General features: G+C 39.6%; 26 non-coding genes across 26 annotated transcripts; all 26 read right to left on the bottom strand.

Annotated features, from left to right (window-relative positions):
- Positions 1–125: 125 nt before the first annotated feature.
- Positions 126–197, bottom strand: trnaq-cug (transfer RNA glutamine (anticodon CUG)). The gene has a single exon. It is a non-coding gene; the product is annotated as a tRNA-Gln (tRNA).
- Positions 198–308: 111 nt separating this feature from the next.
- trnaq-uug (transfer RNA glutamine (anticodon UUG)) lies at positions 309–380 on the bottom strand. Its single transcript has one exon. It is a non-coding gene; the product is annotated as a tRNA-Gln (tRNA).
- A 524-nt stretch (positions 381–904) lies between these two features.
- trnaq-cug (transfer RNA glutamine (anticodon CUG)) lies at positions 905–976 on the bottom strand. The gene has a single exon. It is a non-coding gene; the product is annotated as a tRNA-Gln (tRNA).
- Positions 977–1,087: 111 nt separating this feature from the next.
- Positions 1,088–1,159, bottom strand: trnaq-uug (transfer RNA glutamine (anticodon UUG)). Its single transcript has one exon. It is a non-coding gene; the product is annotated as a tRNA-Gln (tRNA).
- A 526-nt stretch (positions 1,160–1,685) lies between these two features.
- On the bottom strand, positions 1,686–1,757 carry trnaq-cug (transfer RNA glutamine (anticodon CUG)). Its single transcript has one exon. It is a non-coding gene; the product is annotated as a tRNA-Gln (tRNA).
- Positions 1,758–1,868: 111 nt separating this feature from the next.
- trnaq-uug (transfer RNA glutamine (anticodon UUG)) lies at positions 1,869–1,940 on the bottom strand. The gene has a single exon. It is a non-coding gene; the product is annotated as a tRNA-Gln (tRNA).
- Positions 1,941–2,465: 525 nt separating this feature from the next.
- trnaq-cug (transfer RNA glutamine (anticodon CUG)) lies at positions 2,466–2,537 on the bottom strand. The gene has a single exon. It is a non-coding gene; the product is annotated as a tRNA-Gln (tRNA).
- Positions 2,538–2,648: 111 nt separating this feature from the next.
- Positions 2,649–2,720, bottom strand: trnaq-uug (transfer RNA glutamine (anticodon UUG)). Its single transcript has one exon. It is a non-coding gene; the product is annotated as a tRNA-Gln (tRNA).
- Positions 2,721–3,244: 524 nt separating this feature from the next.
- trnaq-cug (transfer RNA glutamine (anticodon CUG)) lies at positions 3,245–3,316 on the bottom strand. Its single transcript has one exon. It is a non-coding gene; the product is annotated as a tRNA-Gln (tRNA).
- A 111-nt stretch (positions 3,317–3,427) lies between these two features.
- Positions 3,428–3,499, bottom strand: trnaq-uug (transfer RNA glutamine (anticodon UUG)). Its single transcript has one exon. It is a non-coding gene; the product is annotated as a tRNA-Gln (tRNA).
- A 524-nt stretch (positions 3,500–4,023) lies between these two features.
- Positions 4,024–4,095, bottom strand: trnaq-cug (transfer RNA glutamine (anticodon CUG)). Its single transcript has one exon. It is a non-coding gene; the product is annotated as a tRNA-Gln (tRNA).
- A 111-nt stretch (positions 4,096–4,206) lies between these two features.
- trnaq-uug (transfer RNA glutamine (anticodon UUG)) lies at positions 4,207–4,278 on the bottom strand. Its single transcript has one exon. It is a non-coding gene; the product is annotated as a tRNA-Gln (tRNA).
- Positions 4,279–4,802: 524 nt separating this feature from the next.
- Positions 4,803–4,874, bottom strand: trnaq-cug (transfer RNA glutamine (anticodon CUG)). Its single transcript has one exon. It is a non-coding gene; the product is annotated as a tRNA-Gln (tRNA).
- Positions 4,875–4,985: 111 nt separating this feature from the next.
- On the bottom strand, positions 4,986–5,057 carry trnaq-uug (transfer RNA glutamine (anticodon UUG)). The gene has a single exon. It is a non-coding gene; the product is annotated as a tRNA-Gln (tRNA).
- A 525-nt stretch (positions 5,058–5,582) lies between these two features.
- On the bottom strand, positions 5,583–5,654 carry trnaq-cug (transfer RNA glutamine (anticodon CUG)). The gene has a single exon. It is a non-coding gene; the product is annotated as a tRNA-Gln (tRNA).
- Positions 5,655–5,765: 111 nt separating this feature from the next.
- On the bottom strand, positions 5,766–5,837 carry trnaq-uug (transfer RNA glutamine (anticodon UUG)). Its single transcript has one exon. It is a non-coding gene; the product is annotated as a tRNA-Gln (tRNA).
- A 524-nt stretch (positions 5,838–6,361) lies between these two features.
- On the bottom strand, positions 6,362–6,433 carry trnaq-cug (transfer RNA glutamine (anticodon CUG)). The gene has a single exon. It is a non-coding gene; the product is annotated as a tRNA-Gln (tRNA).
- Positions 6,434–6,544: 111 nt separating this feature from the next.
- Positions 6,545–6,616, bottom strand: trnaq-uug (transfer RNA glutamine (anticodon UUG)). The gene has a single exon. It is a non-coding gene; the product is annotated as a tRNA-Gln (tRNA).
- Positions 6,617–7,140: 524 nt separating this feature from the next.
- Positions 7,141–7,212, bottom strand: trnaq-cug (transfer RNA glutamine (anticodon CUG)). Its single transcript has one exon. It is a non-coding gene; the product is annotated as a tRNA-Gln (tRNA).
- Positions 7,213–7,323: 111 nt separating this feature from the next.
- Positions 7,324–7,395, bottom strand: trnaq-uug (transfer RNA glutamine (anticodon UUG)). Its single transcript has one exon. It is a non-coding gene; the product is annotated as a tRNA-Gln (tRNA).
- Positions 7,396–7,920: 525 nt separating this feature from the next.
- On the bottom strand, positions 7,921–7,992 carry trnaq-cug (transfer RNA glutamine (anticodon CUG)). Its single transcript has one exon. It is a non-coding gene; the product is annotated as a tRNA-Gln (tRNA).
- A 419-nt stretch (positions 7,993–8,411) lies between these two features.
- Positions 8,412–8,483, bottom strand: trnaq-uug (transfer RNA glutamine (anticodon UUG)). Its single transcript has one exon. It is a non-coding gene; the product is annotated as a tRNA-Gln (tRNA).
- Positions 8,484–9,007: 524 nt separating this feature from the next.
- On the bottom strand, positions 9,008–9,079 carry trnaq-cug (transfer RNA glutamine (anticodon CUG)). Its single transcript has one exon. It is a non-coding gene; the product is annotated as a tRNA-Gln (tRNA).
- A 111-nt stretch (positions 9,080–9,190) lies between these two features.
- trnaq-uug (transfer RNA glutamine (anticodon UUG)) lies at positions 9,191–9,262 on the bottom strand. The gene has a single exon. It is a non-coding gene; the product is annotated as a tRNA-Gln (tRNA).
- Positions 9,263–9,787: 525 nt separating this feature from the next.
- trnaq-cug (transfer RNA glutamine (anticodon CUG)) lies at positions 9,788–9,859 on the bottom strand. The gene has a single exon. It is a non-coding gene; the product is annotated as a tRNA-Gln (tRNA).
- A 111-nt stretch (positions 9,860–9,970) lies between these two features.
- Positions 9,971–10,042, bottom strand: trnaq-uug (transfer RNA glutamine (anticodon UUG)). Its single transcript has one exon. It is a non-coding gene; the product is annotated as a tRNA-Gln (tRNA).
- Positions 10,043–10,181: the final 139 nt, after the last annotated feature.

The raw sequence follows: 10,181 nt of genomic DNA, 5'->3' as shown, positions 1-10,181 counted from the left end.
ATTTCCTGCAGGCTGGCCATTCATGCGTACCAAAGACTGCTTATCGACTCCCACCCACTTGTTTCTTTCACACAAGGCTATTTTAAAGTTGACAGGAGAGCAGTATGTCACTGCAGAATGAAGGTAGGTCCTACCGAGATTTGAACTCGGATCGCAGGATTCAGAGTCCTGAGTGCTAACCATTACACCATAGAACCCCATAGTAATTATTGAAGTGTTCAGATTTTCCTGTCATTTGTTCACCGGATAAACAGCTAGAAATGAGATTATTGGTAGGCCACGTGAATAATTCAGCACAAAAGCTAGAAAGGTTCTACCGAGATTTGAACTCGGATCACTGGATTCAAAGTCCAGAGTGCTAACCATTACACCATAGAACCATATTATACATCCATTTGGGAATTGTACAGAAAAAAAATTACGCGTTTTAATTAGCAAATGTGGACTGTCGTTCCTATCACGTGTTGCAAATACTTTCAACAATCGTTGGACAGCTATATTCCAGTTCCACGGGGCAGATTAATTCACATGGTAGGTCCTACTGAGATTTGAACTCAGATTGCAAGATCCAGAGTGATAACCTTTACAGCATAGAATGCTGGTTCAGATTTTACTGTCCTTGGTTCACAGGAAAAACAGAGAAAATATTTTCTGGACAGAAACGGTATCACCTGGGCTACCCTACCATGTAACATCTTGAAAAAAATCTTAATTATTTTCAGTTCATTGGGGGGCAGCAAGTTTTCAATTAATAAATGTACTAGGCATTCATATTAAAAATTTCCTGCAGGCTGGCCATTCATGCGTACCAAAGACTGCTTATCGACTCCCACCCACTTGTTTCTTTCACACAAGGCTATTTTAAAGTTGACAGGAGAGCAGTATGTCAATGCAGAATGAAGGTAGGTCCTACCGAGATTTGAACTCGGATCGCAGGATTCAGAGTCCTGAGTGCTAACCATTACACCATAGAACCCCATAGTAATTATTGAAGTGTTCAGATTTTCCTGTCATTTGTTCACCGGATAAACAGCTAGAAATGAGATTATTGGTAGGCCACGTGAATAATTCAGCACAAAAGCTAGAAAGGTTCTACTGAGATTTGAACTCGGATCACTGGATTCAAAGTCCAGAGTGCTAACCATTACACCATAGAACCATATTATACATCCATTTGGGAATTGTACAGAAAAAAAATTACGCGTTTTAATTAGCAAATGTGGACTGTCGTTCCTATCACGTGTTGCAAATACTTTCAACAATCGTTGGTGACAGCTATATTCCAGTTCCACGGGGCAGATTAATTCACATGGTAGGTCCTACTGAGATTTGAACTCAGATTGCAAGATCCAGAGTGATAACCTTTACAGCATAGAATGCTGGTTCAGATTTTACTGTCCTTGGTTCACAGGAAAAACAGAGAAAATATTTTCTGGACAGAAACGGTATCACCTGGGCTACCCTACCATGTAACATCTTGAAAAAAATCTTAATTATTTTCAGTTCATTGGGGGGCAGCAAGTTTTCAATTAATAAATGTACTAGGCATTCATATTAAAAATTTCCTGCAGGCTGGCCATTCATGCGTACCAAAGACTGCTTATCGACTCCCACCCACTTGTTTCTTTCACACAAGGCTATTTTAAAGTTGACAGGAGAGCAGTATGTCAATGCAGAATGAAGGTAGGTCCTACCGAGATTTGAACTCGGATGGCAGGATTCAGAGTCCTGAGTGCTAACCATTACACCATAGAACCCCATAGTAATTATTGAAGTGTTCAGATTTTCCTGTCATTTGTTCACCGGATAAACAGCTAGAAATGAGATTATTGGTAGGCCACGTGAATAATTCAGCACAAAAGCTAGAAAGGTTCTACCGAGATTTGAACTCGGATCACTGGATTCAAAGTCCAGAGTGCTAACCATTACACCATAGAACCATATTATACATCCATTTGGGAATTGTACAGAAAAAAAATTACGCGTTTTAATTAGCAAATGTGGACTGTCGTTCCTATCACGTGTTGCAAATACTTTCAACAATCGTTGGGACAGCTATATTCCAGTTCCACGAGGCAGATTAATTCACATGGTAGGTCCTACCGAGATTTGAACTCAGATTGCAAGATCCAGAGTGATAACCTTTACAGCATAGAATGCTGGTTCAGATTTTACTGTCCTTGGTTCACAGGAAAAACAGAGAAAATATTTTCTGGACAGAAACGGTATCACCTGGGCTACCCTACCATGTAACATCTTGAAAAAAATCTTAATTATTTTCAGTTCATTGGGGGGCAGCAAGTTTTCAATTAATAAATGTACTAGGCATTCATATTAAAAATTTCCTGCAGGCTGGCCATTCATGCGTACCAAAGACTGCTTATCGACTCCCACCCACTTGTTTCTTTCACACAAGGCTATTTTAAAGTTGACAGGAGAGCAGTATGTCAATGCAGAATGAAGGTAGGTCCTACCGAGATTTGAACTCGGATCGCAGGATTCAGAGTCCTGAGTGCTAACCATTACACCATAGAACCCCATAGTAATTATTGAAGTGTTCAGATTTTCCTGTCATTTGTTCACCGGATAAACAGCTAGAAATGAGATTATTGGTAGGCCACGTGAATAATTCAGCACAAAAGCTAGAAAGGTTCTACCGAGATTTGAACTCGGATCACTGGATTCAAAGTCCAGAGTGCTAACCATTACACCATAGAACCATATTATACATCCATTTGGGAATTGTACAGAAAAAAAATTACGCGTTTTAATTAGCAAATGTGGACTGTCGTTCCTATCACGTGTTGCAAATACTTTCAACAATCGTTGGACAGCTATATTCCAGTTCCACGAGGCAGATTAATTCACATGGTAGGTCCTACCAAGATTTGAACTCAGATTGCAAGATCCAGAGTGATAACCTTTACAGCATAGAATGCTGGTTCAGATTTTACTGTCCTTGGTTCACAGGAAAAACAGAGAAAATATTTTCTGGACAGAAACGGTATCACCTGGGCTACCCTACCATGTAACATCTTGAAAAAAATCTTAATTATTTTCAGTTCATTGGGGGGCAGCAAGTTTTCAATTAATAAATGTACTAGGCATTCATATTAAAAATTTCCTGCAGGCTGGCCATTCATGCGTACCAAAGACTGCTTATCGACTCCCACCCACTTGTTTCTTTCACACAAGGCTATTTTAAAGTTGACAGGAGAGCAGTATGTCAATGCAGAATGAAGGTAGGTCCTACCGAGATTTGAACTCGGATCGCAGGATTCAGAGTCCTGAGTGCTAACCATTACACCATAGAACCCCATAGTAATTATTGAAGTGTTCAGATTTTCCTGTCATTTGTTCACCGGATAAACAGCTAGAAATGAGATTATTGGTAGGCCACGTGAATAATTCAGCACAAAAGCTAGAAAGGTTCTACCGAGATTTGAACTCGGATCACTGGATTCAAAGTCCAGAGTGCTAACCATTACACCATAGAACCATATTATACATCCATTTGGGAATTGTACAGAAAAAAAATTACGCGTTTTAATTAGCAAATGTGGACTGTCGTTCCTATCACGTGTTGCAAATACTTTCAACAATCGTTGGACAGCTATATTCCAGTTCCACGAGGCAGATTAATTCACATGGTAGGTCCTACCAAGATTTGAACTCAGATTGCAAGATCCAGAGTGATAACCTTTACAGCATAGAATGCTGGTTCAGATTTTACTGTCCTTGGTTCACAGGAAAAACAGAGAAAATATTTTCTGGACAGAAACGGTATCACCTGGGCTACCCTACCATGTAACATCTTGAAAAAAATCTTAATTATTTTCAGTTCATTGGGGGGCAGCAAGTTTTCAATTAATAAATGTACTAGGCATTCATATTAAAAATTTCCTGCAGGCTGGCCATTCATGCGTACCAAAGACTGCTTATCGACTCCCACCCACTTGTTTCTTTCACACAAGGCTATTTTAAAGTTGACAGGAGAGCAGTATGTCACTGCAGAATGAAGGTAGGTCCTACCGAGATTTGAACTCGGATCGCAGGATTCAGAGTCCTGAGTGCTAACCATTACACCATAGAACCCCATAGTAATTATTGAAGTGTTCAGATTTTCCTGTCATTTGTTCACCGGATAAACAGCTAGAAATGAGATTATTGGTAGGCCACGTGAATAATTCAGCACAAAAGCTAGAAAGGTTCTACCGAGATTTGAACTCGGATCACTGGATTCAAAGTCCAGAGTGCTAACCATTACACCATAGAACCATATTATACATCCATTTGGGAATTGTACAGAAAAAAAATTACGCGTTTTAATTAGCAAATGTGGACTGTCGTTCCTATCACGTGTTGCAAATACTTTCAACAATCGTTGGACAGCTATATTCCAGTTCCACGAGGCAGATTAATTCACATGGTAGGTCCTACCAAGATTTGAACTCAGATTGCAAGATCCAGAGTGATAACCTTTACAGCATAGAATGCTGGTTCAGATTTTACTGTCCTTGGTTCACAGGAAAAACAGAGAAAATATTTTCTGGACAGAAACGGTATCACCTGGGCTACCCTACCATGTAACATCTTGAAAAAAATCTTAATTATTTTCAGTTCATTGGGGGGCAGCAAGTTTTCAATTAATAAATGTACTAGGCATTCATATTAAAAATTTCCTGCAGGCTGGCCATTCATGCGTACCAAAGACTGCTTATCGACTCCCACCCACTTGTTTCTTTCACACAAGGCTATTTTAAAGTTGACAGGAGAGCAGTATGTCAATGCAGAATGAAGGTAGGTCCTACCGAGATTTGAACTCGGATCGCAGGATTCAGAGTCCTGAGTGCTAACCATTACACCATAGAACCCCATAGTAATTATTGAAGTGTTCAGATTTTCCTGTCATTTGTTCACCGGATAAACAGCTAGAAATGAGATTATTGGTAGGCCACGTGAATAATTCAGCACAAAAGCTAGAAAGGTTCTACCGAGATTTGAACTCGGATCACTGGATTCAAAGTCCAGAGTGCTAACCATTACACCATAGAACCATATTATACATCCATTTGGGAATTGTACAGAAAAAAAATTACGCGTTTTAATTAGCAAATGTGGACTGTCGTTCCTATCACGTGTTGCAAATACTTTCAACAATCGTTGGACAGCTATATTCCAGTTCCACGAGGCAGATTAATTCACATGGTAGGTCCTACCAAGATTTGAACTCAGATTGCAAGATCCAGAGTGATAACCTTTACAGCATAGAATGCTGGTTCAGATTTTACTGTCCTTGGTTCACAGGAAAAACAGAGAAAATATTTTCTGGACAGAAACGGTATCACCTGGGCTACCCTACCATGTAACATCTTGAAAAAAAATCTTAATTATTTTCAGTTCATTGGGGGGCAGCAAGTTTTCAATTAATAAATGTACTAGGCATTCATATTAAAAATTTCCTGCAGGCTGGCCATTCATGCGTACCAAAGACTGCTTATCGACTCCCACCCACTTGTTTCTTTCACACAAGGCTATTTTAAAGTTGACAGGAGAGCAGTATGTCAATGCAGAATGAAGGTAGGTCCTACCGAGATTTGAACTCGGATCGCAGGATTCAGAGTCCTGAGTGCTAACCATTACACCATAGAACCCCATAGTAATTATTGAAGTGTTCAGATTTTCCTGTCATTTGTTCACCGGATAAACAGCTAGAAATGAGATTATTGGTAGGCCACGTGAATAATTCAGCACAAAAGCTAGAAAGGTTCTACCGAGATTTGAACTCGGATCACTGGATTCAAAGTCCAGAGTGCTAACCATTACACCATAGAACCATATTATACATCCATTTGGGAATTGTACAGAAAAAAAATTACGCGTTTTAATTAGCAAATGTGGACTGTCGTTCCTATCACGTGTTGCAAATACTTTCAACAATCGTTGGACAGCTATATTCCAGTTCCACGAGGCAGATTAATTCACATGGTAGGTCCTACCAAGATTTGAACTCAGATTGCAAGATCCAGAGTGATAACCTTTACAGCATAGAATGCTGGTTCAGATTTTACTGTCCTTGGTTCACAGGAAAAACAGAGAAAATATTTTCTGGACAGAAACGGTATCACCTGGGCTACCCTACCATGTAACATCTTGAAAAAAATCTTAATTATTTTCAGTTCATTGGGGGGCAGCAAGTTTTCAATTAATAAATGTACTAGGCATTCATATTAAAAATTTCCTGCAGGCTGGCCATTCATGCGTACCAAAGACTGCTTATCGACTCCCACCCACTTGTTTCTTTCACACAAGGCTATTTTAAAGTTGACAGGAGAGCAGTATGTCACTGCAGAATGAAGGTAGGTCCTACCGAGATTTGAACTCGGATCGCAGGATTCAGAGTCCTGAGTGCTAACCATTACACCATAGAACCCCATAGTAATTATTGAAGTGTTCAGATTTTCCTGTCATTTGTTCACCGGATAAACAGCTAGAAATGAGATTATTGGTAGGCCACGTGAATAATTCAGCACAAAAGCTAGAAAGGTTCTACCGAGATTTGAACTCGGATCACTGGATTCAAAGTCCAGAGTGCTAACCATTACACCATAGAACCATATTATACATCCATTTGGGAATTGTACAGAAAAAAAATTACGCGTTTTAATTAGCAAATGTGGACTGTCGTTCCTATCACGTGTTGCAAATACTTTCAACAATCGTTGGACAGCTATATTCCAGTTCCACGAGGCAGATTAATTCACATGGTAGGTCCTACCAAGATTTGAACTCAGATTGCAAGATCCAGAGTGATAACCTTTACAGCATAGAATGCTGGTTCAGATTTTACTGTCCTTGGTTCACAGGAAAAACAGAGAAAATATTTTCTGGACAGAAACGGTATCACCTGGGCTACCCTACCATGTAACATCTTGAAAAAAATCTTAATTATTTTCAGTTCATTGGGGGGCAGCAAGTTTTCAATTAATAAATGTACTAGGCATTCATATTAAAAATTTCCTGCAGGCTGGCCATTCATGCGTACCAAAGACTGCTTATCGACTCCCACCCACTTGTTTCTTTCACACAAGGCTATTTTAAAGTTGACAGGAGAGCAGTATGTCAATGCAGAATGAAGGTAGGTCCTACCGAGATTTGAACTCGGATCGCAGGATTCAGAGTCCTGAGTGCTAACCATTACACCATAGAACCCCATAGTAATTATTGAAGTGTTCAGATTTTCCTGTCATTTGTTCACCGGATAAACAGCTAGAAATGAGATTATTGGTAGGCCACGTGAATAATTCAGCACAAAAGCCAGAAAGGTTCTACCGAGATTTGAACTCGGATCACTGGATTCAAAGTCCAGAGTGCTAACCATTACACCATAGAACCATATTATACATCCATTTGGGAATTGTACAGAAAAAAAATTACGCGTTTTAATTAGCAAATGTGGACTGTCGTTCCTATCACGTGTTGCAAATACTTTCAACAATCGTTGGACAGCTATATTCCAGTTCCACGAGGCAGATTAATTCACATGGTAGGTCCTACCAAGATTTGAACTCAGATTGCAAGATCCAGAGTGATAACCTTTACAGCATAGAATGCTGGTTCAGATTTTACTGTCCTTGGTTCACAGGAAAAACAGAGAAAATATTTTCTGGACAGAAACGGTATCACCTGGGCTACCCTACCATGTAACATCTTGAAAAAAAATCTTAATTATTTTCAGTTCATTGGGGGGCAGCAAGTTTTCAATTAATAAATGTACTAGGCATTCATATTAAAAATTTCCTGCAGGCTGGCCATTCATGCGTACCAAAGACTGCTTATCGACTCCCACCCACTTGTTTCTTTCACACAAGGCTATTTTAAAGTTGACAGGAGAGCAGTATGTCAATGCAGAATGAAGGTAGGTCCTACCGAGATTTGAACTCGGATCGCAGGATTCAGAGTCCTGAGTGCTAACCATTACACCATAGAACCCCATAGTAATTATTGAAGTGTTCAGATTTTCTCTAGCTTAAAAATCTTAATTATTTTCAGTTCATTGGGGGGCAGCAAGTTTTCAATTAATAAATGTACTAGGCATTCATATTAAAAATTTCCTGCAGGCTGGCCATTCATGCGTACCAAAGACTGCTAATCGACTCCCACCCACTTGTTTCTTTCACACAAGGCTATTTTAAAGTTGACAGGAGAGCAGTATGTCACTGCAGAATGAAGGTAGGTCCTACCGAGATTTTGAACTCGGATCGCAGGATTCAGAGTGCTAACCATTACACCATAGAACCCCATAGTAATTATTGAAGTGTTCAGATTTTCCTGTCATTTGTTCACCGGATAAACAGCTAGAAATGAGATTATTGGTAGGCCACGTGAATAATTCAGCACAAAAGCTAGAAAGGTTCTACCGAGATTTGAACTCGGATCACTGGATTCAAAGTCCAGAGTGCTAACCATTACACCATAGAACCATATTATACATCCATTTGGGAATTGTACAGAAAAAAAATTACGCGTTTTAATTAGCAAATGTGGACTGTCGTTCCTATCACGTGTTGCAAATACTTTCAACAATCGTTGGACAGCTATATTCCAGTTCCACGAGGCAGATTAATTCACATGGTAGGTCCTACCAAGATTTGAACTCAGATTGCAAGATCCAGAGTGATAACCTTTACAGCATAGAATGCTGGTTCAGATTTTACTGTCCTTGGTTCACAGGAAAAACAGAGAAAATATTTTCTGGACAGAAACGGTATCACCTGGGCTACCCTACCATGTAACATCTTGAAAAAAATCTTAATTATTTTCAGTTCATTGGGGGGCAGCAAGTTTTCAATTAATAAATGTACTAGGCATTCATATTAAAAATTTCCTGCAGGCTGGCCATTCATGCGTACCAAAGACTGCTTATCGACTCCCACCCACTTGTTTCTTTCACACAAGGCTATTTTAAAGTTGACAGGAGAGCAGTATGTCAATGCAGAATGAAGGTAGGTCCTACCGAGATTTGAACTCGGATCGCAGGATTCAGAGTCCTGAGTGCTAACCATTACACCATAGAACCCCATAGTAATTATTGAAGTGTTCAGATTTTCCTGTCATTTGTTCACCGGATAAACAGCTAGAAATGAGATTATTGGTAGGCCACGTGAATAATTCAGCACAAAAGCTAGAAAGGTTCTACCGAGATTTGAACTCGGATCACTGGATTCAAAGTCCAGAGTGCTAACCATTACACCATAGAACCATATTATACATCCATTTGGGAATTGTACAGAAAAAAAATTACGCGTTTTAATTAGCAAATGTGGACTGTCGTTCCTATCACGTGTTGCAAATACTTTCAACAATCGTTGGACAGCTATATTCCAGTTCCACGAGGCAGATTAATTCACATGGTAGGTCCTACCAAGATTTGAACTCAGATTGCAAGATCCAGAGTGATAACCTTTACAGCATAGAATGCTGGTTCAGATTTTACTGTCCTTGGTTCACAGGAAAAACAGAGAAAATATTTTCTGGACAGAAACGGTATCACCTGGGCTACCCTACCATGTAACATCTTGAAAAAAAATCTTAATTATTTTCAGTTCATTGGGGGGCAGCAAGTTTTCAATTAATAAATGTACTAGGCATTCATATTAAAAATTTCCTGCAGGCTGGCCATTCATGCGTACCAAAGACTGCTTATCGACTCCCACCCACTTGTTTCTTTCACACAAGGCTATTTTAAAGTTGACAGGAGAGCAGTATGTCACTGCAGAATGAAGGTAGGTCCTACCGAGATTTGAACTCGGATCGCAGGATTCAGAGTCCTGAGTGCTAACCATTACACCATAGAACCCCATAGTAATTATTGAAGTGTTCAGATTTTCCTGTCATTTGTTCACCGGATAAACAGCTAGAAATGAGATTATTGGTAGGCCACGTGAATAATTCAGCACAAAAGCCAGAAAGGTTCTACCGAGATTTGAACTCGGATCACTGGATTCAAAGTCCAGAGTGCTAACCATTACACCATAGAACCATATTATACATCCATTTGGGAATTGTACAGAAAAAAAATTACGCGTTTTAATTAGCAAATGTGGACTGTCGTTCCTATCACGTGTTGCAAATACTTTCAACAATCGTTGGACAGCTATATTCCAGTTCCACGAGGCAGA

Source organism: Salmo salar, chromosome 08 (assembly GCF_965601325.2).
Source record: "Salmo salar chromosome 08, fSalSal1, whole genome shotgun sequence".
Taxonomy (NCBI): Eukaryota; Metazoa; Chordata; class Actinopteri; order Salmoniformes; family Salmonidae; genus Salmo; species Salmo salar.
The sequence above is the reverse complement of the archived record's forward strand: the minus strand, read 5'-3'. Positions and strand labels throughout refer to the sequence as shown.